The sequence below is a fragment of the Schistocerca piceifrons genome, chromosome 1, assembly GCF_021461385.2.
Source record: "Schistocerca piceifrons isolate TAMUIC-IGC-003096 chromosome 1, iqSchPice1.1, whole genome shotgun sequence".
NCBI classification, from domain to species: domain Eukaryota; kingdom Metazoa; phylum Arthropoda; class Insecta; order Orthoptera; family Acrididae; genus Schistocerca; species Schistocerca piceifrons.
This window is the reverse complement of record NC_060138.1, coordinates 1089801704-1089826250: the sequence shown is the minus strand read 5'-3', so window position 1 is coordinate 1089826250 and position 24547 is coordinate 1089801704.

The following is a 24547-nucleotide window of genomic DNA, read 5'->3' as shown; positions in this document are numbered from 1 at the left end:
TGATAGCAATGGAATTGCAAGGATATGCAATGAGTCAGTATTTTTACAATGTTAACAATACTGCAGCACACAATATGGTTAATTCATGACAAAACTCTTTGTAACAACATGGCACACTAGAAGAAATAAAAACATATTATATACATCAGAATTAACACTTATGTATACACATTCAGATTAACAGTATCAAAGTATTTGAGCAACAATATAACATTACAGCAACAAATAGTTTCATTTATGCTTACATAGCATGGCTAACTTGGTTGTATAATAAAAACTTGCTCCTATGTACTAAAAAATTCACTAATTGAATAGGATGACTTTTGTATTAGGTATTCCTTCAGTTTGCTCTTGAACTTTCAGGAGCAAGACTTTTGATGACACTGGGTAGAGCATTGTAAATTTTGATGCCTGTTTAATTTACTCCTTTCTGTACAAGGGTACAGTTTGACTGTTTACTATAAAAGTTCTCTTTTGACTTTGTGATATTCATTATTGGTTTTGAAGAGAGAGTGTTTTTTATTAATGAAACATACAAGGGAGTATATGGATTGAGATACCACTGTAAATACCTATAGTTTCGTAAACAGATTCCTGCATGAGTGCCGCTCATGATATGTATAGCTCTCTTCTGATCAATAGAAACTTTTTTTGCCAAGGGCTGATTGCCCCAAAAGATGACTCTATAAGTCAAAAGTGCATGGAAATATCCGAAATAAGGAGCTCTTATGGCCTCCATAAGTGTGGTTGATGCAATTATGTGTAAGGCAAATGTTGCAGAATGTAGCCTTTTTTTCTAGGTCTAGAATATGGTTGGACCAATTTAGCTTGCAGTCTATGTACACACCCAGGAACTTAGCTGAGTCGACTTGCTTTATTTGTTGTCCATTACATTCTATATTTATATCCCCTGTTCTTTATGTTTTTATTATTTATTTATTTATTTTTATTTGGTATGCGTATTCCATGGATCCGTACATGCGAGTGATTCGCCTGGATGTGGAACATGTCAATAAAATTGTACAAATACAATTAATGCTACAGAATAGTAATATAATACAATGATATAGTAACACTTTTTCTCATTTACGAGCTGTCATTTAACTAGTATAGCAATTCACACTATAACATTATAACTATAACATTAACACTATAAAATTAACATAATATTGTATTGTCCATCTAATAACTTAGAGATTAAATATATCTATTATTAAGGGAGTGCATTACTTCTGGAAAAGAATTCATCTAAGGAGTACAGTGGATGGTCAAGCAGGTATTTTTTTAACGTACCTTTGAACAGTGTTTCATTTCCTCTTGTACATTTAATATAATTAGGCAATGCATTAAAAGTCTTTATAGCAGCATACTTTACTCCCTTCTGTACAAGTGATAATTTTTTTAGTTCAACATGTAGATCACCTTTACCTCTAGTATTGTAGTTATGGTATGAACAATTTGTTTCATACTGAGCATAGTCTTTATTAACTACATTCATCAGAGAGTATATGTACTGACATTTTCTACGTGAGGTTCGTGGAGGAACCCCACACACGATTCTCACTGCCCTCTTCTGAGCAGTTAAGTTTTTTTTTGAGGCTGGTGAATTACCCCAGAAGATTATTCTGTAACTCATTAATGAGTGAAAGTATCCAAAGCAAGCTGATTTTAAAATGTTGATGTCCCCAAAATGAGTAATGATTCTTAGAGCAAAAGTTGCTGATGAAAGCCTTTTTAGAGTAAGGGACACACGCTGTTCCCAGTTGAGCCTACTGTCAATGTGAACCCGCAGGAATTTAGTGGAGTGCACCTGTTCTAGTTCCTGGTTGTCATGAGCAATTACTTTATTTTCTAGAGTTTTATTTTTTGTGTGGAACTGTATAAAATTAGTCTTTTAATATTAACTGAAAGAGAATTAATTGAAAACCAAGCCATAACTTCTCTGAGTATATCATTAACATCAGTCTCCAGATCAGCAGTAGACTTACCATCTACTACAGTGCTTGTATCATCAGCAAACATTGTGAATTTACAATTTTTACTAATGGACAGGGGTAAATCATTAACATATATTAAAAACAGCAAGGGTCCAAGGACAGATTCCTGGGGAAATCCATGCTGAATTTTGTCCCATTCAGAATCCACTAGATTAGAAGATCCTTTGTTGCAACCATTTACAACCACCTTTTGTTTCCTGTCTTCAAGATATGATTTTAGCCAGTTCCTATAGGCCCTTTGATTCTGTAATGATAGGCCTTCTCCAAGAGTATCTTATGGTTTACATAATCAAAGGCCTTGGAAAGATCACAGAAGACACCAACTGGTGACTTCTTACTATTAATAGACTCCAAGACATCATTTGTGAGTGAATATATGGCACGCTCTGTAGAAATCCCTTTCTGAAAACCAAACTGTCTGTGGTTAATAATATTAAGTTTATCAAGATGTGCCACAGTCCTGTTATACACTGCCTTTTCAAGAACCTTTGAAAATGTTGTTAAGAGAGAGACAGGATGATAATTTTTGACATCTGTAGCATCGCCAGACTTGAAAAGGGGTCTCACAATGGCATATTTCATTCTCTCAGGAACAACTCTCTCATAGAGAGACGTGTTCGAAATGTGAGCAAGTACTGCACTTACATCATTACTGCAGGCTTTCAACAGTTTACTAGAGATGTCATCTATACCTGAAGATCCTTTACTTTTCAATGAGTGAATTATTTTTTTATTTCATAAACAATTATGGGTGTCACATTTATATCATTAAAACATTGTGGAAGATTAAGTTTCAGAATATCTGCAGCTTCCCTTAGGTCACCACTGCAACCTATTTGAGAAGTGACAGTTAGGAAGTGGTTGTTAAATGTGTCTGCTATATGTTTACTATCAGTTATTTCCAAATCGTTAATTTTTAGGACAGCAGTTTTTACATTGTCAGATGGTGCAGTACCTGTTTCCCTCTTTATTACATTCAAATCATTCTGATTTTATTATTTGAACAATTAATTTCAGATTGTATGCACATACTTTTAGATTTTTTAATGACTTTAGTTAAGATTTTACAGTATGTCCTATAATAGTTCATCTGGAGGGGATTATTGGATTGTCTGAATATTATATACAGTTCTCTTCTCTGTGCCATGTGAAACTGTACATAATGGTTTTTTTATATATTTAGAGAGAGTCGATTACAGTTAAATCATTTCAGAATGTCATTAAATGTATTGTTCACATATGTTTCCCAGTTGTTCCCTGTTGCCTTGTCAACTGGAAGAGAAGTATCATCAGTGAATAGGGTGAACTTGCTCACTGATGTCGTGCAGTGTGGGAGGTCATTTACAAATATAAGAAACAATAAGGGTCGCAGTACTGAGCCTTGAGGCACTCCAGTGTTGACTATGCCCCACTTGGATAAAGCTGGGATTCCACTACCGTCAGTAACTATTACCTTTTGTTTCCTACCTGCAAGGTAGGATTTAATCTATATTCGCATTATTCCACTTAAGCCATAGTAGTCTTCTTCATTTAGCAGAATTTCATGGTTGACACGGTTAGAGAGGTGTGTTAGGAAAAGAACAAGGATGCCATATGCCCTCTTCAGATAGTGTATGCATCTTCCAGTTTCTGTTGGGATAGCACTCTTTTGCAGACATGACTAATATGTTCCTACCAGTTAAATTTTGAATCACTTTCAAAGTCTAACAGTTTTATTGATTTACATTGTACATCTTTAGTTAATCCCAGAATTATTTCTTGCCTTTTATCACAATTACAGAAGAATTCATTTCAAGAAAACCCATTTGTTACTTGTTACAGTTGTCACTAATTCTTAGATGTTGTGGTGTGTATTAAGAAGTGTCATGTTACTTGCTTAATATACTACTGAATTTGATCCTACATGGAAAGGTAAATCATCAATTGAAACAACAAAATGAAATGTACCAAGGACTGAGCCCTGTGATGCACTAGTTGGAACATTTGTTTACTGAATAGAGCCTATTTTTAAATGAGATGAACTGGTTCCTGCTACGGTACTTAAATAGGTCTTGATTATAGGCAAAGATGGGTTGTATATGCCATAAAATTCCAGCTTTGCAAGTAGGTTGTCAAAGAAACACAGTCAAGGACTTTATTAAGATCACAAAGTGACAGATATGAGATACTTATTTTGCAAACACAGCTAACAACTTCAGCTATGAGCAGTAGTAGTATTTTTACTGTGTTTGAGAGGAGATTATTATTTAACTTGTTTTTTAGCTGAATTTAGCACAAGCAAGCAGTAAAATCAAATTGCAATACAGCACTAGTTATTAATACAGCTTTTGACAACTGCTTCAGTTCACTCATTCAATCATTCAATACCCCTGAATATTGTCAATGTAAGGAGTTCTATGGGACATAATGAAACAAATGAAAGGTCTCTCAGTATTGCATTCCAGGGATGGAAAGTTGCTGCACTGCTCTCAAATGAGACTACAGTGAAAAATAAGCACACTTTTGATTTAAAAATGTAATCTTTCACTCCCACATCAAGAAATTTTCTACTTGCCCTTATAATTTGAGTGCATCAGCTCAGGTATATCATGTTCAAAAGTCAATCATAATTTCTCTGGAAACTCAAACACGAAGAAAGGTGTCTGATAAATTTAGAAATGTTCAGAGAAGAATGTGCATCAGCCTACTGTCTCTGTTATATACATTATATAAGTATTCTCATCACAAAATAAGGAAGATCAGGGCACATACAGATAGCAGTTTATCCCTCTGTCCATGTGCTATTTGAACAGGACAGGGAGAGATTAATACAGTTACAAAGTATTCCCCATCATACATTGTACAGTGGCTTGTAGTGTATAAATGAAGATGGTCAATACTTATAAATATTGACAATAATATCAGTACAATTAAATGTAATATGCTAGAAATGAGAATGTGGAAAGATCGTATTCTGACAGATTGAAACTGTGCCATTCAGTGTCCGCAACTCATGGTATTGCGGTAGCGTTCTTGCTTCCCGCGCACGGGGTCCCGGGTTCGATTCCCGGTGGGGTCAGGGATTTTCTCTGCCTCGTGATGACTGGGTGTTGTGTGTTCTTCATCATTTCATCATCATTGACTCGCAAGTCACCGAAGTGGCATCAACTAAAAAGGACTTGTAATACGGTGGCCGAACTTCCCCTCATGAGGCCTCCCGGCCAACAATGCCATACGATCATTTCATTTCATTTCATTGTCAAGTGCCCTGCTGACTGAGATGCCCAAGCATGCTTCATGACCTGCTCTCACTTCTCTACTTCTGCCGGTAACTCTCTCCTTTCTTCCAGGAATGCTGGTCCCACAAGGTATACAGGAGATATTATATGAAGTTTAGGAGATATGGGAGAGGTACTGGTGAAAGTGAAGATGTGAGGGCAGGTCAGGAGCCATACTTAGGTAGCTCAACTGGTAGAGCATTTTTCCTTGGAAGGCCAAGGTGCCAGGTTCGAGTAATGGTCTGACGCACAGTGTTGCTCTGCTAGGAAGTTTTGAATCAGCATATACTATGCTGCAGAGTGAAAATTCATTCTGGAAATAATCTCCTAGGCTGTATGTGAACCATTTCTCTGCAATATCCTATTTTCTTCTAGTGATAGTTATGGAAGGTAGCAAAGGAGAATTTTTTGTGACATTTGTATAGTAGGAGAGATGTCTAGTGGAAACAGAGCTGTGAGTATGAGTTTTGAATCATGCTTGGATATCTCAGGCAATAGAAAGACAAAAGTCCCAGGTTCGAGTCCTGGTCTGGCACAAAGTTTTATTCCACCGGAAAGTTTCAAATCAGTGCATACTCCTCTGAAGAGTGGAAATTCATCCGATCCTATACTATTTTATTACATCAGATGTAATATAATTTCATTCAGTCACAACAGTCAAATAATTAATAGTTAGTTAATGTTATTGGCCACTTAATGGAATGACCATATTTATCTATTTGTCAAGCAGTCATATTCCAACTTTGGAGGAGACAGGATACAAAATTCTCATGCACTCCATTCTTTGGTAACGTTCGTGTACATCATATTCTCACTGACTTAGATTTACAGTTGAGAAAGATAGGTTGAATCCGCTCCGGATCACCTATGTAACATTAATCCCATGTGCATCATAGATCTAAAAATGTAATAATTCATTACTGTACCGAGAACTCTTCTAGTTGTCCTGATACTATTATAGTATAAGGTGACTGTAGCATATTCAAAAAGCACCTGATAGGCATTTACTCATTTTGAATTTTGTAATTTCTGTGATTGGGTACAATTTGTATTTCCACACTGAAATTTACCTTAAGATGGAAGGGACGTAATGTAAACTATACATATGAATGAACCTTTGTTATGTGTTTCTTAATTTTAACAGTGGATGTGATGTGTTTGTAGTGGGGAGATAAGGGGCAAGCTTTGCATTTTCCTAGGAAAATGTGGGAAACTGCCTAAAAATGACACTCTCTGGCTGATGTATTAAGGTCAATGGTTGTTAATCTGATGCACAAATTTGATCCAAGATAGCTTCATGTCATTGTCTTGCAAATTACCACACTACTCATTCAGCTATATGAGAACATCTGAAGCAACTTTAGGAAATTGAGAAATGTGGTCTTTACAAACATCTATCAAAAATCAAACAAATATTCTGATTTTGTTATGTATTTTAAATTCTAGAAAGCTGAATACAAGAATTTCGTATTGGCTACTAAAAAGTTGCCAAATTGTATCTTCAGCCTTCAACACAGAACTAGGACAAAGGCAGTGTGGGCTACTGTTCAGTCCAAATTAGGATACCTTAAAAAGTTGAAGCCTGGTTCAGTCAAAATGAACTAAATCTAAATGTAACTAGAAGCCAGATGATCCAAATCACTAGGATGGAAATACATAAAAATAACTCGGAATGATCAGATCACAGAGGCAAACAATGTAAAGATCTTAGGCCTAAATCTATGCAAAAAATAAACTGGAAGATACACATGGACTACTTATCAAATAAATTAAATAGCTTAGCACTTGCAATGTATATTTTGTCAAGTGCCACAAAGTACACCAGAAAAATAACTTATCATTGTTACTTTCTGTCAGTTATTTGTTACAGTTTGTTATTTTTTATTTATTAATTTGTGTTCCATTGATCCAGTATATAAGAGAATTGCATGGTTATGCAACAAGTCATAATTATACATAATCTTCTGTGGTAAATCAACAAATGTCATGAGGCACCTAGTACTCTAAAGAAAATTAAATAGGAAACACCCCCCTCACCTCCTCCTTGCCATCCCCACCCCACCCCCCTCCAATGCGCACACACTTAAAAACTCTGTGCCCAGACACCAAGTAAATGGAGTTAAAAATTTCTAGATAGCTAAGAAACAGTTTTGTAAAGGTGTGTTACAAACAAAACAAATTAAAGGATGATTCCAGTTTATTAGATAGATTGAGATCTGTACAGAACACTGCAAGAAAAGTACAGTTTATCTTAGAATAAGCAACAAAATCCAAATCTAGTTCATGCAATATCAGAGTTCAGACAATGACAACCTGAGTCTGACTTGTACACACATCAACAAAATGAGTAATATGAGTTTCGAAACAGGTTGCCTTTGCTAATCCAGGTAAGAAGATTTGAGTATATCTATCACAGAGAGTATTTAGGGCAGAACAGGATTTTTCAGATTACAAGGTGTCTTTCATCAACCATAAAGCCAAAAGCATGGAAAAAGTCCATCCATAAAACATTATCCACTATGGGGTCACCTACCACAAGAAAATTTACTGGGCAAGTAACTTGGTTGTAAGTGAGTAAAACTTTGCTGGACTGCATTCTGATAAATCTACATTTCTGTAAATTTGTCAGTCACTTGGTTCACTTCCACAGGTTGGGGTGTATTTGCATCAGAACTACTACAACATACCTCTTCCAGCCAACCCTTCTTGCCACATCTGTGGCAGGTTATGCGACAATGAGGGTACACATTGCATGGTGAAGGAAGCGATATTCAAGTCAAGGCGTGACACTGCCACTCAAGTGATCCTCTGGGCTGTAAGTCGGATTACAGACCTACCAGAGATGGTGAGATGTTGTAACATTACGAGTCAAGACAGCTGTAACGGAACTTGAATAGTGCAAAGTTATCGTTAAAAACGCATGCCGTGCGATTTGTTACGATTTGGTCGGTCATAATAGTAGTAACATGCTTTTGAATACAATTAAAATATAACGGCTATACCTGTTTAGCGTTATTGGAAATAATATGTAATAAATTAATGAGTAAGGTAGCCGATCCTATAAGAAGAGCTAAAATTGGGCATATTAAGGTGTTTTGCTTTATATCGACTAAGCCGATGATAAGGCGTCTTTTTTTTTCGTTTACTCTTAGGAAGAAAAAAAAGAAAACCAGTAACGAAGTGCTAATTGTGCGTTGTGAAAAATATAGGGGCGAATTTTAAATAGCTACAGTGTATAATCAGACTAACAAATGGACATTCAGTTACGCGAAATAGCGGACAGTGAAGTGTGGTCATTAAATTGAGTACACCTACAGGGCGGTCAATTCCAGGATAAGTCTATACGCATCTCACGAGGGACGCGGTATTGAGACTGGTTTTTTTTTATTATATCACGGAGAGTGGGCTTCAATTTATAAAAAGGAGAAAAGCTGTATCATTATAATTGACTGTTGGTGTTAAGCAACCAAAACTGTTCATCAAAGGGTTTCGGTGAATGAGTGGTGAATGCGAAATGAAACTGTGAACGAAGTTATGTTAAATAAAGCAGAAGAGACAAGACAGTTTGGTCGTATCTGTTATTATTCCATAAACCGTAACATTTATTCTCGTTGTACGAAGCCTTTATAGACGATCGTTATGACAATTTGCTTTGAAGGGATCTCGTTACGAGTTAAGTTTTGGGGACCTGGTCAACAGGGGATAGTTCGTAGATCTTAACTACTGCAGCTATTCTGGAATCAGGTGCTACCGTGACCGTTGTGTGTTGTCAATGGCTTAAGGTCATCATATCTCATGCTCTAAGATCGGCGCGCCTTTCCTCTTGGTATAACGGTGTCTCACGGTAACCACGACAACGCCGACGGCGAAGGAAGATATGGTAGAAGTGGCGCCACAACGTGCGGCTCGATCGAGGAGCATTGCTGCATCGAGTCGAGTGTCATCCGGATTCACGAACCCTAGAGTTGGAAAATATTGTAGCAGCCAGTGAGTCTGTCCAATGAAAGAGGTATTCTTCAATAATCGCTAAAAGTGAGCGATACTACCAGGTATGATCAAAATAACTGTATAATTATAAAAAAAAGGGAAGTTGAGACTTGTGATTTCGGTAGATAAATATATATATATATATACATAGTGAAAATAAGTGTATGTCTTGGTAGTGAATAATCATGTCAAAACGAACTAAAAGAATACATGATAATGTGCAGTTGAGTAGAGTAATGAGTAGAGAGAGAGAGGAAAGTGAAGAGGAAAGGGATGATGCATCCCATGAGCTCAATGTGGGACAGGAGACATGTACAGATAATAATACAGTTATTGATTTAGAGCCGTTAGGAGATTCAAATACAATGATAAGTAAGGTAAGCAGCATGGGAGAACATAAAGATCTTGAGGTTTCGGAAGTAGATCGGCAAGTTGATCCTCAAAATGGAAATATTAATCAAAAAATGTTTGATATGCTGGTATCAATAAATACTCAAATGGGTGTAATGAATGGAAGACTTGGTTCACTAGAAAAAGATAATAAGCAATTAAAAGAGGACAATCAAAAGTTAAATGAAAAATTTGAGGCCAAATTTGGTTCATTAGAAGTTAAAATAGATTCTTTGGAAAGCAAACTGAACACCTTTGATTATAAACTGGAAAATACTAAGAAAGAATTAAAGGCGGACTGGGAGACTCAATTAAATGCGAAATTTGGAGAACTAGATGTAGAGTTTTCTAACACCTTAGAAAGGCAATATAATAATTTAATGGGAAAACTTCATGATGTAGAAAAGAAATATGAGGTAGTTTCGAAGAGTTATGATGGCCTGTCCAATAGGATGGTTAAGTGTGAAAGCAGCTGTTTCAATGCTAGCGCACAGATAGAAGAGCTTTCGAAACAAATAGTCGAGTTTGAGTCTGATGCTCGTAAGGGGATTGACAAGTATTTAGTAGATCAAACTAAAAGACTTGACGAAGAACTATCTGAATGGATAGAAATAAAAGGAAATGAAATTGTAGACAAGGTTAAGACTACTATTGGATCCCAGCCAAATGAAAATATCAATGAGCACCTAAGTATAAATGATGAATTAATTAATATCAATGAGCACCTAAGTAGAAATGATGAATTAATTAAGCTCTTCAACCTAAATGGCAAAAGGAAACCAATCATAAATTGGCGGAGTTAGAACGAAAGTCATCACAAAATTTGTTGACAGAGGACGAACGTTCGGAGAATAGGTCGAAAAACAACCGAACATGTGATAATACGAAGTACAATTGTGGTGAAAATTTGCATTGGGAAGTTGATGATTCGGTTGGTAAAGATGATGATTCTTTTGGTCAGCGAGGATATTTGTCTTCTTTAAAGGTGGAGAACAGCATTTTTAAAAGTAGACAATTCCCAACATTCTCCACTGAAAAGAACAACCTGCATCCGAAAATCTTTATCAATAATTTCAAAAGAATATTTCCGCGTAGCTGGTCAGAACACGACCGACTTCAATTTATAGTATCCAAAATTACAGGAGAAGCCGCATTATGGGCCGCCGAAGTAAGTGAAAGTTGCCATACTTGCGCTGAGTTTAAACAACTTTTTTTGGCTAAATACTGGTCGTCGAGTAAACAACAGAAATTAAGAAAAGAGGTTTACCAACCTGAGTATTTTAACAGTAAAAGGAGTACTTTAAGGCAATATTTTGAAAAGGACATAAATAAGACACGTTATTGGAGTGATCCAATTTCTCACAAGGAAGTGATCAGAATTTTGAAGGGAAGGTTGCCCATAAATATACGTGAAAAGTTAATAAATGTTCCTGACCACGACGTAGAACAATTCTTGTCGGTGATTGACTCTATAGATATGATTATGGAAGATGCAAGACAAATGAGTAGTAATCAAATGTCGACTCACACTCATAGTAATACGAATAATTATAATAATAATTTCAATATAATGGAAGGAAACATTCCACGTGGGAAAAATTATATATAAAACCAAAGATGAGGTGACTTACTGAACAAAAGCGCTGGCAGGTCGATAGACACACAAACAAACACAAACATACACACAAAATTCAAGCTTTCACAACAAACTGTTGCCTCATCAGGAAAGAGGGAAGGAGAGGGAAAGACGAAAGGAAGTGGGTTTTAAGGGTGAGGGTAAGGAGTCATTCCAATCCCGGGAGCGGAAAGACTTACCTTAGGGGGAAAAAAGGACAGGTATACACTCGCACACACACACATATCCATCCACACATGCAGACACAAGCAGACATATGTCTGCTTGTGTCTGCATGTGTGGACGGACATGTGCGTGTGCGCGCGCGAGTGCACACCTGTCCCTCCCCCCCCCCCCCCCCCCCCCAAGGCAAGTCCCCCCGCTCCCGGGACTGGAATGACTCCCCACCCCCACAGAAGAACCACAAAAGTGCCCCACTTGTGACAGGATACTTTCCGGGACTGGACCAGACTCTGAATGTGGCTCTCCAGCAGGGATACGATTTCCTCAAATCCTGCCCTGAAATGAGATCCATCCTTCATGAAATCCTCCCCACTCCGCCAAGAGTGTCTTTCCGCCGTCCACCTAACCTTCGTAACCTGTTAGTTCATCCCTATGAAATCCCCAAACCACCTTCCCTACCCTCTGGCTCCTATCCTTGTAACCGCCCCCGATGCAAAACCTGCCCCATGCACCCTCCCACCACCACCTACTCCAGTCCTGTAACCCGGAAGGTGTACACGATCAGAGGCAGAGCCACGTGTGAAAGCACCCACGTGATTTACCAACTGACCTGCCTACACTGTGATGCATTCTATGTGGGAATGACCAGCAACAAACTGTCCATTCGCATGAATGGACACAGGCAGACAGTGTTTGTTGGTAATGAGGATCACCCTGTGGCTAAACATGCCTTGGTGCACAGCCAGCACATCTTGGCTCAGTGTTACACCGTCCGGGTTATCTGGATACTTCCCACCAACACCAACCTATCCAAACTCCGGAGATGGGAACTTGCCCTTCAGTATATCCTCTCTTCTCGTCATCCGCCAGGCCTCAATCTCCGCTAATTTCAAGTTGCCGCCACTCATACCTCACCTGTCTTTCAACAACTTTTTTGCCTCTACACTTCTGCCTCGACTGACATCTCTGCCCAAACTCTTTGTCTTTAAATATGTCTGCTTGTGTCTGTGTGTGTGGATGGATATGTGCGTGTGTGCGAGTGTGTACCTGTCCTTTTTTCCCCCTAGGGTGGGTCTTTCCGCTCCCGGGATTGGAATGACTCCTTGCCCTCTCCCTTGGAACCCGCTTTCTTTCGTCTTCCCCTCTCCTTCCCTCTTTCCTGATGGGGCAACGGTTTGTTGCGAAAGCTTGAGTTTTGTGTGTATGTTTGTGTTTGTTTGTGTGTCTGTCGACCTGCCAGCACTTTTGTTCGGTGGGTCACCTCATCTTTGGTTTTATATATAATTTTTCCCACGTGGAATGTTTCCTTCCTATATATATATATATATATATATCTTTGTTTTTATATATAATTTTTCCCACGTGGAATGTTTCCTTCCTATATATATATATATATATATATATATATATATATATATAATGGAAGGAAACATTCCACGTGGGAAAAATTATGTATAAAAACAAAGATGAGGTGACTTACCGAACAAAAGCGCTGGCAGGTCGATAGACACACAAACATACACACAAATTTCAAGCTTTCGCAACAAACTGTTGCCTCATCAGGAAAGAGGGAAGGAGAGGGGAAGACGAAAGGAAGTGGGTTTTAAGGGAGAGGGTAAGGAGTCATTCCAATCCCGGGAGCGGAAAGACTTACCTTAGGGGGAAAAAAGGACAGGTATACACTCGCACACACGCACATATCCATCCACACATACAGACACAAGCAGACATATTTAAAGACCGCGAAGGCATGTTTGCGGAGGGAATGTAAATAAAACTTAATGGGGTCATTGTGGGGGTGTTGTGAGGGTGACATGGTATTAGAAGGTGGAAAGTGTAACATGAGGTGAAATGAAAATGAAAATAAAAATATATGGGGAGAGATAAAGGTGAACCGGAAAGAAACTGGAGATCTGGAATGAAAAAAGGCGAAAAGGTGTTGGTTACAGCTGGACTATGTTGGACTTGGGTTGGTAGACAACGATGTGCATAAAGGTTAGGTGGTTGTGTTGCCGCCAAAACACGTTAAAGGACGGAGAAATTCGGGAAAATTTCGAAAAAACTGCGTGTAGTATATTAAAAGGAGTGGTATTGTGGTGGCAGATTATGAAAATGAGGCTAACAATTGTTTGACGAAGAAATAATGGCGTTAAAACCCGTGGGAAGCGGCTAAAAATGATCAGTGATGTGGGAAAAACGGAAATGGAAATAAAGCGAAAGTTATTAGAACTGGCCGAAATGGTTGTTTAAAAGGTGAAAGGAGCTGTTTGTGAACTAGAAACGGTGGATATTATAGCGGCGGTAGTGCTGAAAGCGGCAAAAAAAAAAATATTTTTTTGGTTATGGTTTGGAAGTGGGTTACGTATTATTGAGTATATAAGGCGGGATAAAATAGTATAGCAGATTACGGTAAAAAGGAGAAGGTGAATACAAAGTGAAACTACTGGCAAAAACAGAAAGAGGAAAATAAGACGACAGAAAAGATTTCGAAATGCAACAGTGACAATAACAAACGTAATTGTTGGATTCAAATTAATGATATCAATATAATGGAAGGAAACATTCCACGTGGGAAAAATTATATATAAAAACAAAGATGAGGTGACTTACCGAACAAAAGCGCTGGCAGGTCGATAGACACATAAACAAACACAAACATACACACAAAATTCAAGCTTTCGCAACAAACTGTTGCCTCATCAGGAAAGAGGGAAGGAGAGGGGAAGACGAAAGGAAGTGGGTTTTAAGGGAGAGGGTAAGGAGTCATTCCAATCCTTAGGGGGAAAAAAGGACAGGTATACACTCGCACACACGCACATATCCATCCACACATACAGACACAAGCAGACATATTTAAAGACCAAAAAAAAACAAAGATGATGTGACTTGCCGGATGGGGGTGCTGGCGGGGCGACAGACACACAAACATACACGCACAATTCAGGCTTTCGCAACGGGCTGTTGCCTCATCAGGAGGGAGGGAGGGAGAGGGAGGGACGAAAGGAGGTGGGTTTTGGGGGTGAGGGTGGGGAGTCATTCCAGTCCCGGGAGCGGGGGGACTTGCCTTGGGGGGGGGGAGGGACAGGTGTGCACTCGCGCGCGCACACGCACATGTTCGTCCACACATGCAGACACATGCAGACACAGCGAGTGTATACCTGTCCTTTTTTCCCCCTAAGGTAAGTCTTTCCGCTCCCGGGATTGGAATGACTCCTTACCCTCACCCTTAAAACCCACTTCCTTTCGTCTTTCCCTCTCCTTCCCTCTTTCCTGATGAGGCAACAGTTTGTTGCGAAAGCTTGAATTTTGTGTGTATGTTTGTGTTTGTTTGTGTGTCTATCGACCTGCCAGCGCTTTTGTTCAGTAAGTCACCTCATCTTTGGTTTTATATATAATAATAATTTAACGTATGATAATAATAATACCGAAAACCAGGTCAAACCCGCATCACAGGAGCGTGGACAATCTTCATCCTATGGTTGCAATAAAAACAATGATTGTAATAAATATAGAAGAGATACTTACTGTGCTAGAGGTAAACCTCGATATGGTGACGTGAATGTGCATAGTAGTGATATTAATAAGAGTAACAGGTACCCAAGTGATGAACCCAATTGCATTCGACCTTGGGAAGATAATTCGAAGCATAATGTTCATCGGCAGGATGGAACAAATGCCTCGAGTCCTCATCCAGCACAAGGAGTTATACCAATGTGCGAAGGAGCCTCCAATGTGCGACGGGGTGAATACCATAACTCGGATCATACTGTACGGATTGTGGAAGTTCATGAACCCCCATCCCGATGACTCAACAACATAGATTAAACTAATACCAGTCACCAACTGCCTTCCTAGGATGACTGGAAAGGAGAAGGAAGGCAGGCATCAATTTGAACTGAGAGTATTAAGGTACAATAATGATCAGGATATAAGGAATGAGTTAATTGAAGAAAAACCTGAAGTTTCTAATAAATGTGGACAAATTTTACAGGCAATAATTCCAAGTATAAATAATGTTGATGTTGAAATAATAATTGATACTGGAGCAACTATTAGTGTCATGACGTTGGACTGTTTAAAACAGATAAGCCGAGGGGTAAAAATGCCCACTTTTCCTATCACAGGATGTACCGTGTCTGGTGCGTTCAGCGCAAAAATGCAAAAAGTTGTGAAACAGGTACGTGTTGACGTTACAACACAGGGGGCTCAAATAGAAAGTACATTCCTGGTTGTTCCTAAAATGACAGTACCATGTATCTGGGGTTTGGATTTTTTATGTGAGACCGGTGCAATCATTAATTTAGAGAAAGGTGAATGTATATTTAATTCAAATGGTAATGTTTTGACAACCACCCTGAGAAAGGGCCGAGTTATGCCAAATCAATTGTGTATGAATCTAATGGTAAAATATGTCAGTATTGATGATGAAAATGTGTATGATATATGCCTTATTGAAAAGTCTGAAGAAATGATGGATAAAATGTCATTGCAGGAAAAGGTGTTAGAATCAGAATATTTATCTGTTATCCAAAGGGATAAACTGTACTACTTGTTGGAAGCATATCAGTCAATTTTTAGTAAACGTCCGGGTATAATAAAAGACTTTGAATACCATATAAAGACGTATGCACATAAACCCTTTTGTCGTACTTCCTATTCTATCCCATGGACAAAGAAAGAAGTAGTCAGAAAGGAAATCAATAAAATGTTAGAATGGGGTATTATTGAGCCCTCAGATTCTGAATATTGTAACCCTCTTGTGGCGGTAATTAAACCCAATGGTGACATCAGATTGGTGTTGGATGCCAGAGAGATCAATAAGATCATTATACCTGTACAAACGCGACCGGAGAACCTAGAAGAGTTAATACAAAAGTTTTATGGTGCCCGCTTCTTAACTTCTTTGGATATGCGTAGTTCATATTGGCAAACTAGAATATCGAAAGAATCTAGAAAATATACTGCATTCATTTTTCTGGGCCGAAGTTACCAGTTTACTGTCATGCCATTTGGGTTGAAAATAAGCGGTGGTGTTTTCATATCAGCATTAGATACCGTACTGGGCAGAGACCTTTTGAATGAAGTTACTTTATATGTGGATGATTTGCTAATTGCTTCTGAAACTTGGGAGGAACATTTGGACTTATTAAGAAGAGTTTTTGCGAAATTTTTGGAATACGGAGTTACTGTAAATTTGAGAAAATCCAAGTTTGCTCATAACCAATTGAAATTTCTTGGACATATAATCACTCCTGAAGGGATAAAACCAAATCCTAAAAAGATGGATGCGATAAACAGATGTGCTTATCCAAAGAATAGAACGGAATTAAAGTCATTTATCGGCTTAGTTTCATTTTTTTGACGATTTTTACCCAATCAGTTAGGAAGCCAAGACTGTTTGTTACGGCTGTTAAGAAAAAATGTCATGTGGGAGTGGAATTCCGAATGCACGCAAGCTTTTGATAACATCCGCAATGCTTTGACTAATGCTCCACTGTTACATCATCCGAGACTTGATCAAGATTTTTATATTGCTGCGGATGCTTCTGAAACAGGATTGGGTGCCACTCTTTTCCAGATGGACAATCCAGAAGATATCAGTACCATCAAGATAATTGGGTTTGCCAGCAGAACATTCTCTAGCTGTGAACGTGCATATTGTACTACTGAATTGGAAGTACTGGCCGTGGTCTGGTCACTTAGAAAGTTTCGCTATTTTGTATATGGAAAGAAGATCATTGTATTCTGCGACCACAAAGCTTTATCTTTTATTTTAACAGGAAGGATGTTCCATTCACGTTTAACCCGGTGGGCCTTGCTACTGCAAGAATATGATATTATGCTCAAATACATCAGAGGGAAAGACAACATCATAGCCGATGCTCTTTCAAGATTACCGAAAAGAAAGAATGCTGACGAGTGTGAAGAACGGACTATTGACTTTAAAGTCATGAATTTATCAAGGCAATATTGTGAGAGGCAGATTTCACAGCTATCTCGAAGTCTTCCACAACTGCAAGAAGATGATAAGTTGTGGAAAGCCATTAGGCAGGCTGTTGAAAGCAAAACGCTAAGTCACTCTCAAGAACAGTATCAATTAAAATCCGGAATATTGTATTGGAGGAAGGATGAAGAAGATTTTTGGAAAGTTTGTGTTCCAAATAAATATTTAGAATCACTAGTATGGTACACTCACTTGAATTGGGGTCATTTTGGTGCCGCTAAATGTACAGCCAAAATAGCACAATACTGCTACCATCCAAATTTGGGACGTATAGCTACAAATATTATTAAGAAGTGCAAAATATGTCAGAAGCCGAAACCCATAAACTATTGTCGGAAGATAGAATTACATCCTATCATCCCACAACAACCTTTAATGTTGGTGTCATGTGACGTCTGTGGGCCATGTCCCATGACACGTGGACGGTTCAAATATGTATTGGCTTTCTATGATCTCTTTTCAAAATATGTGAAATTATATCCTTTGAAAAATCTCCACGTTCGACCCATGTTACGCAAATTTATCAACAACTATATAACTGAGCTTGGCAAACCTATAATGATCTTGACAGACAACGCTGCTTATTATACAAGCAAAGTATGGAGAGACACTATGAAAGAACAAGGAATCCAGCACATTTACATCTCAAGATTTTACCCTTGTGGAAATCCGGTTGAAAGAATCTTCCGAGAGTTGAACCGATTTTTACGGACGTACATACCCAAACAACATTATAAATGGATCGATTGGATTTATGAATTTGAGAAAGTGTATAGTGACTTACCACACTTATCGACAGGTTATTCACCTAACCAAATAGTATTTGGTGAAAGTATTGTGCCAGAATGGATGAAGAAATTACCTGCAATAGAACAAAAGATTACCAAGAAAGAAGATATGGTGAAGAAGGTCTACGAAAACCTGAAGCATCAAGCACAATTGAGAAAAACCCGTTTTGATAAAAATGTGAAGAAAGTAGTCACATATGATGTAGGGGAAGAAATTTTATTGAGAAATCGCCCAAAAGCATCAACCAGGAAAAGACTGAATAAGAAATGGCAATATTTATACACAGGTCCATACAAAATAATGAAAATACCTCATGAAGGGAGCTACCTCCTGGCAGATTGTGATACTGATGTAATTAAAGGCTTGTTCCCTCACATAGACCTGAAGAAGTATTATCAATAATGAGCAAAATATAGATTCAAGAAACACTGAATGATACCAAGACTACACTCAGTGGACTAAATAAAAGCACCAATGGATAAACTAACTTACAAAGAAAATTAAAGAATGTACCGATGATTTCCATGAGATACCTTCTTGGTATCAGCAACAATGATGACGCTGAAATACGATTTATCCTCTCACTGAACGACGAGGATGGATGATTTGAAAGTGGAATTAAGAGGAAAAGAAAAGGACCAAATCCTCTCTGGTTAAACAAGTGGCCTGATAAGCGTTTTGGCCTAGGATGCCAATCGTCGAACCCGGCTGTGATCCCTGCCTTGCACAGTCGGTTGAAGAACTGAGGGCTTCATCCAAGAAAAAAAATGTGGTGTGAATATGAAGTGATTAGTGCGAAGTGTTTCTAAGACAACCTATAAACAAATGTGGAATTTAGTTAAGGGCATTTTGTCTAGGCCCATTAACTCAACTTAAATATTGTAGAATGTACGTACTGACTTGTTGAGTGAATCTGAGAGTGAGTGTATTCGCCGAAACAAATACCCTCTTCTGTCACACTACACAAAAAAAATAAGCCTGTTCTGTCTGGAACCCTCTTCAAGACATCACAGTCTGGGGGGCCGTGTAACATTACGAGTCAAGACAGCTGTAACGGAACTTGAATAGCGCAAAGTTATCGTTAAAAACGCACGCCGCGCGATTTGTTACGATTTGGTCGGTCATAATAGTAGTAACATGCTTTTGAATACAATTAAAATATAACGGCGATACCTGTTTAGCGTTATTGGAAATAATATGTAATAAATTAATGAGTAAGGTAGCCGATCCTATAAGAAGAGGTAAAATTGGGCATATTAAGGTGTTTTGCTTTATATCGACTAAGCCGATGATAAGGCGTCTTTTTTTTTCGTTTACTCTTAGGAAGAAAAAAAAGAAAACCAGTAACGAAGTGCTAATTGTGCGTTGTGAAAAATATAGGGGCGAATTTTAAATAGCTACAGTGTATAATCAGACTAACAAATGGACATTCAGTTACGCGAAATAGCGGACAGTGAAGTGTGGTCATTAAACTGAGTACACCTACAGGGCGGTCAATTCCAGGATAAGTCTATACGCATCTCACGAGGGACACGGTATTGAGACCGGTTTTTTTTTATTATATCACGGAGAGCGGGCTTCAATTTATAAAAAGGAGGAAAGCTGTATCATTATCATTGACTGTTGGTGTTAAGCAACCAAAACTGTTCATCAAAGGTTTCGGTGAATGAGTGGTGAATGCGAAATGAAACTGTGAACGAAGTTATGTTAAATAAAGCAGAAGAGACAAGACAGTTTGGTCGTATCTGTTATTATTCCATAAACCGTAACATTTATTCTCGTTGTACAAAGCCTTTATAGTCGATAGTTATGACAATTTGCTTTGAAGGGATCTCGTTACAAGTTAAGTTTTGGGGACCTGGTCAACAGGGGATAGTTCGTAGATCTTAACTACTGCAGCTATTCTGGAATCAGGTGCTACCGTGACCGTTGTGTGTTGTCAATGGCTTAAGGTCATCACATCTCATGCTCTAAGATCGACGCGCCTTTCCTCTTGGTATAACGGTGTCTCACGGTAACCACGACAACGCCAACGGCGAAGGAAGATACGGTAGAATGTCCTGCGCTACCGATGTCAGAGAACTGACTGTTACAACATCTTCTTCCATCTAAAACAAAATCTAAGCTGCACTGGCAGTTTCATAGGCTTGAGATATTCTATTACTTCCATTAGAGAAAGATCCAATTCCGGCAGCATTTGGTTTCTCATTGTAGGTTCAGTGTAAGAGTCACATAACATACTTCATTAGACTGTCTGTGAAGTTCTGCCCACACAAGTATTTGAAACTGCAGTTCCTATTTAATCCATGCATGTTGGTGACCCAGTCTGCACAAGATTGATTGTGGCCCTTTTGCCTTTGCCAGAATTCTAACAAGGCTGCAATAATGTTTCTTCATTGAAAAATTTTCTTGCAGTGAAGAAAATATTGTAGGGAACTCAAGTGCCACTGGATTTCTAAATGGTTCTTGTTACTGCATTAGATGATATGGTTCAAGACATCTCGACAATAACATGGCCTTTTGCATATGCACCTGCAGTAAGTATCCCACTCTTCCCTTTGTTTGTTAAACAATCAGAAAGCCATAAACACAGGTGGCACAGAAGACACACCTGTTATACACGCTAATGCTTGCCTGTAATATTGATACTGTTAGCTAATGATAACTCTACACAATTTGTATTAGTAGCTATTGCAGACCTTACGTAGTTGAAAAAACAAGACACTCTCACCTAATTACAAAAATGTTCAAAGTTTGATTAGCAAGTGTCACAGATTTAATCCTTATCATCCTGTAAGTCAAAGTGAATTACATGGTCCACCCCAGCAGGCAGCTGGGACAGAAAATCTGTGTTTGTGTGCCGTTCAGAGGTGCGGTAGACAATATCATAGTCGATCATCACCAGGAAGAGCTCCCAACGCTGGAGGCGACATGTCGTCTGAGTGAGCACTGCAGCACCTGGATGAAACAGAGAAACCAAACGTTTGTGATCGGTCTGCAGCATGAAATGATGACCATACATGAAATCAGAGAATTTCATCAGGGTGAAAACCAGTGGCAAAGCTTCCTTTTCAATTTCACTATATTTGGTTTGAGCATTGGTCAATCTTCTGGATGTGAAAACCACCAGCCTCTCAACACCGTCGACCACTTGTGAAAGGACAATTCCCAGGCCATAGTCCAAGGCACTGGCAGCGACGATGAGGAGCAGGGAAAGATCGTAAGTGGCCAGACAAGGAGTGTGGGAGAGAGCTGACTTGAGATGTGTGAAAGCCTGCTCACATGCTGTGTCGCATACCCAACGCGCACCCTTGCACAATAAACCAGTCAATGTGGCAAAATCTCAGTGGCGTGGGGTATAAGATGCCGATAATAGTTGATTTCACCAAGGATGGATTGCAATTGCTTCACATTGGTGGGAGGAGGCAGGTTTTGAATCACCTTGACATACTCTTTAGAGGTGTGTAGGCTGCGGGCATCAATCGGGAACCCGAGATAACTGACCTCTTGCACAAAAAAGTCACACTTTTCTTTATGGCAATGAAGGTTAGCCTCGGAAAAAGCCTGAAACAGCCGATCCAGCTTGTCCACGAGGTCCACCGCAGACGAGCCACCGACGATGACGTCGTCCAGATAATTGGGCACCCTAGGCACCTGGCTTGTGAGGCATTCCAAATAATGTTGAAAAATGGTGGGGACACTGGCAATGCCAAACGGGAGGCAGAAACTGGAAAAGGCCACACCGGGTATTGTTGACTAGGATCTGCTGTGATTCTTCATCCAACAGTAGCTGCAAATAAGCATCACACAAATCAATTTTGGTGAAAATGGTCGAGCCCGCAAGACGTGTGAGTATGTCATCCACCAGTGGAACAGGATAGGTATTGATGAAGGATTGAGAATTGACCGTGACCTTAAAATAGCCACAGATGCATAAAGCACCATTTGGCTTCTCGACTATCACCATAGACGTCACCCAGCAACTGTGCGTGATGGGAGAAAGGTTGCCTTCCTCCTGGAAGCGGCAAAGTTCTACCTGTAGCCTGTCCTGCAGAGCAAAGGGGATGAGGCAGGCCTTAAAAAATACGAGGAACAGCAGAGGGAAGAAGCTGAACATGCGTGGTGCAACCCTTCACCATTGGTGTGGAGGATGAGAACAACGGCACGATGAAGGTATCCGATGGGGGAATCGACACCACCTGTATCGCGTACTGCACTGATAAACCCAGATGACCAAAAATGTCCACACCCAGAAGATTAGGAGCGCCAGGGGATCTGACCACCAAAAACTTAGCGGTGAAGGAATGACATTTTTAAGAGATTTGTGGGGAAAATACGCCATCGACAGATATAGAGTGATCTCTGAAATTGCACAAGGTGTGAGTGTATGGGGATAAAGCCGGTGAGCCCTAATGTTGGTATGTGGCACCATCCACAATAGAAACGGATGATGCTGTGTCAATTTGGAAGACGAATATGCACCACCTCCAAGGTAATGAGAAAACGGGCACCCGACTGGGGAATGATGGAGAATAATTGGCTGTCAATGGAAGTGAGGCTTCCAGGTCCTGGGGTGACAATTCATGATGAGCCTGTGCGTCCATAGGAAGTGTGGCATTGACGCAATGTTTCTGCAAAGCCTGACACACCACGGCGATATGGCTCGCTTGGCTGCAAGCCGTGCATCTTGCTCGCTGGTGGGGGTGCTCTGACCATTGGTGAGTCCGGAAACAGACCAGACAGGATGGAAGCTGGGTGAAAGACTTCCTGTCACAGAGAGGGCCAATGGATCAACTAGGCAACTAGCGAACCACAAAAACGGCTGCGTCAAGACATGGTGGTTGTAGTAAGTGAGACTGTTGAACACGCACAAATGATCGGCAGACAGTTGTCGAGGGACGGGTCCTGCAGCTTCGAAATATCGACCTGAAGACCATCGTTGGGTGCGTGAAACACCACCATATTGTGAATCAACAAAGAGGCATAAGACTGCTTGCTGACAACGTTGGTGCACCGAATTTACAGTTGCAGGAGAGTCCCTGGAGCATCGTAATCCACTCCCGATAAGTCTGACCTGGAGTCTTTCGACAAGAAAAGAAAGTCTGACAAGTGGAGGTGATGTGTACTTGTGCATCAAAGTACTCAAAAAGGCAGACCTTAATGTGAGTAAGTGAGAGATCTCGAGGGGACAGCTCAGGGTTCAACTGTTGAATTAAATGATGCACCTGTGGACCGACTGTTGCTAAAAAAAAATAAAAGCCCAACTTCAATTTTCATCGTAGATAGATTCCATGTGCCAGTAAATGTTGTTCCAACTGTTCAACATAATTTGACCATGGTTTGACAGACCTATCGAAAGCTGGAAGCATCGGTGGAGATACGTGCAATGTGTTCAATTTACCTGCGATGGAATTGACCCTATGGGCTACTTCTTGCAACCTGGCGAGTGAGAGCAAATTTCTGAATGTGTGAGCATTGCCTGAATCTGCTGTAGAGTTTCCACCAAGGACTGAAGAAGCTCCTCTGAGGAGGCCATTCCCTTTGATAATGAAAGTTTTATCCTTGTCACAAATACCTGTAGTGTCATGCAGTCGGCAGGAAAGAACTTATAGTCAATTTGATCACACTTTATTACAATTAAAGAAAAGACACCTTCTTGGCATACACTAAGTTTTAAATGCAGAACAAACAGAAAAAAGCCACAACTCTGTGGTAGCAAAACAGGTAAGGAAACAAGACAATGAAAGTGTAGACATCACTGCCAAATTTAAATGTTGGCATGCGGTGGAGGAATGTAGGACATGGATGGAAACTGTCAGGATGCGCTGTATTAAAACACGGCCATGATCTTCAAGTGTTTTTTTGTTCTCAGCTACAGTGCTGCATGCCGCTCTGTCTACATCACAGGGTCCTGCGATGCTGAGGACGCCACTTCACTGTCTGCAAAACAGCTTGGTGTGGAAAGGCTACCTCGGTGATCTGTGCATACTGCAGCGTGCTGGCTTTGTACAGCCGCAAAGTTTTGATGATGTCAGGATGTGCCAGCAGCCGACTCACCAGCCTTCATCCCCGTTGCCTCAGTGCCGCTTGTTGGGAGCTGCATGGTGGCCCGCTGCAAGTTTCTTCACAACCGTGGTTAAGATCGTGGCAACAGCAATCTCCTGCGATCCGACAGCCAAATCTGCGGTCCTCGCCTCAGGATGCCTCTGACGTATGTTGGTAACCAAAAAGACTGCCCATGGTAGTGAGTAGTTGAGTGGCCTGCCACTGGCTGGCTACGGACCCCATGTTGGCCTCAGAGGGTCGGACAAGTGACCCGCTGTGG